The sequence below is a fragment of the Lycium barbarum genome, chromosome 5 (assembly GCF_019175385.1).
Source record: "Lycium barbarum isolate Lr01 chromosome 5, ASM1917538v2, whole genome shotgun sequence".
NCBI lineage: Eukaryota > Viridiplantae > Streptophyta > Magnoliopsida > Solanales > Solanaceae > Lycium > Lycium barbarum.
The window spans coordinates 55,368,710-55,371,310 of record NC_083341.1 but is presented as its reverse complement, the minus strand read 5'-3'; the positions used below and the strand labels follow the sequence as shown (position 1 = coordinate 55,371,310).

At 43.2% G+C, this 2,601-nt stretch overlaps 1 pseudogene; it reads left to right on the top strand.

The window, feature by feature from the left end:
* The first annotated feature begins 1,566 nt into the window (after window positions 1–1,566).
* On the top strand, window positions 1,567–1,660 carry LOC132643022 (small nucleolar RNA R71; annotated as a pseudogene).
* The last annotated feature ends 941 nt before the right edge of the window (window positions 1,661–2,601 follow it).

Below are 2,601 nucleotides of genomic sequence, written 5' to 3'. Positions count from 1 at the left end.
TGCAGGCATTTTCAGAGCTTGGTATACATTGAAGAACTCAACTTTATCATGTACTCTCATGGTGAGCTTCCCGGCAGCTACATCAATAAGTGCTCTCCCTGTGGCCAAGAATGGATGCCCCAAAATAAATGGGACTTCCGGGTCTGGCTCGAAGTCCAAATCACGATGTCTGCAGGAATTATCAACGACCCAACTTGCACCAGTACATCTTCAATAATGCCTTCTGGCCTTGCTAACGATCTATCCGCCAGCTGAAGAACTATAGTGGTTGGTCTGGGCACTCCCACACCTAGCATTCTGAAGATAGATGAAGGCATCAGGTTTATACTTGCAGCAAGATCACATAGTGCTCGAGCAGCAACCTGCTTCCTAATAGAAATCTCAATCGTGAAACTTCCGGGATCTTTCAATTTAGTGGGCAACCTGTTTTGAATTAGCAAAGTACACTCCTCAGTGAGTGCAACGGTGGCATGCTCTGCAAATCGGCTTTTGTTTGCAACAATATCTTTGATATACTTAGCATACTTTGGAATACCCTGCAGCATATCAAACAATGGGACATTCACATGTACCTGCTTAAGAAAATCAAGAAACTTCTTGTAGGTCGCCTTTTTTTTCTGCCTTGCCAGACATTGAGGGAATGGAGGTGGTGGCTTTGCAACCACGGGATGTGGCTGCTTTGTCACTGGTGTCTTGACTACCTTCTCTTATTCAATTATCTCCTCGGTAATCTTCTTTTTTTTAGCTTCTACTCGACTGGTTTTCTTCGGAGCCACTTCCTCTAGTTCTCTCCCATTTTGAAGAGTCACAGCATTACAAGGCTTGGGATTCACATCCGTATCACTTGGAAATCCTCCATGTGGTCTAGTATTTTGTGCACCAGCTATCTGTCCCATCTGTCTCTCTAAATTCCGCACAGCCAAATCACAATTCTGATTATCTACTATCAACTTCTGCTGGTCTATCATCATCTTCTGCATATCACCCATCATCTTTTTCATCATCTCTTCCATACTGTTAGTGGGTGCTTGAGGAGCAGATGCTGGCTGGTAGTTCTGTTTCTGATTACCTGGGTTGTCACTCCACCTGAAATTCGGGTGATTCCTCCAATTTGGGTTGTAGGAACTCCCATATTGATTGTTGTTTCCTTGCCCCTTGCTTGCATTACCCACAAAATATATGGATGCAGGATTTGCAGGGCATTCATCACTGTTGTTCCCTTCTCCACAGACTTCACAAAAAACGATGGCTTGTTGCACTGCATACACCTATGGTGGAGCTTGCGCAACAGTTAACTTCTTGATTTCATTGCGTATAGCATCAATCAGTGCTGATAGTGATGTAAAATTATCCACTTCAAAGACACCCAGTGCCTTCCTAACTGAACTGCTAGCTGCATCATCCAGCTAGTCTTGAGTGCTCTGAGTAAACATGTTCAATAGTGTGAAAAGTTCTTCATAGCTTAGATCAAGAGCCTGCCCTCCTGCCGCAGTGTCTAGTGATGACTTATGTTGGGCATCCAGACTCTCAATAAATGTGTGTGTCAGAACTTCGTTCGTCTGATGGTGGTGAGGACAATCTCTAAGAAGACCCTTAAACCTATCCCATGCTTGATGCAAATTTTCTCCATTTTTCTGCCAGAATGACATGATCTCCTTTCGGAGGCGTGCTGTCTTTGCTGGTGAAAAGAACCTTGTCAAGAATTTCATCGCCAAATCATCCCACGTGGTGATAGAATTGGCGGGCTCGGTTAATAACCAGTTACTGGCATTCCCCAATAGAGAGAAGGGGAATAGTGTCCGCCGCACATATTTTTTAGTGACCCTTCCAGTAGAAAAAGTATCGACAATCTGCAAAAAAATATGGATGTGACGCTGAGGATCTTCGTGCGACATTCCCGTGAATTGCCCACTAGAGTGAAGTAATTGAATCATAGGATGCTTCAGCTCAAAGTGCCATTCGATGGTGGGCTTGACAATTCTTGAGGTGACATCTGCCACACGAGGCACTGCAACCTCTCTCACTTTCGCTGGTTGATTATTAGCCATGACCACAGGTAACACTGCTACAGCCTGCGGGTTCTGCAATAAATTCAAATCTCTCCTGCGCCGATTGAAAGTACGTTCAGGCTCAGGATCGAATTCCTCTAGATTGTTTTGACTCACAGTCCTTCGCATTCGAGTAAAGTACCTGCAATCAAGTAGCAGCTAAGATCAAGACGTTAATACCTGGATAAGTATAGCAATACAGTTTATTATGGCAAAAAAATGACTTCTAAGTCCCCGGCAACGGCGCCAAAAACTTGTTGCGTCCAATTGCACACGCAAGTGTACGTGGTCGTACAAGTAATATAGTGATTATATAAAATCAGATGTCGAACCCACAGAGACTTATGCTACTACCTATGCAAGTAAAGAATAAAAGTTTTTGTTGTTTTGTAAACCAATGCTGTAATAAAAATAACTAACAATGTAACCAGAATTTATGCTAAGAATGTATTTGAATACTGCTTTTATCGAGATTTTAGAAGTATTCCAGGGTCGTGGTCTGTTCACCAATCCTATTGAGTCGTTCAAGTATCCCACCTTAGCAACTTTGTTC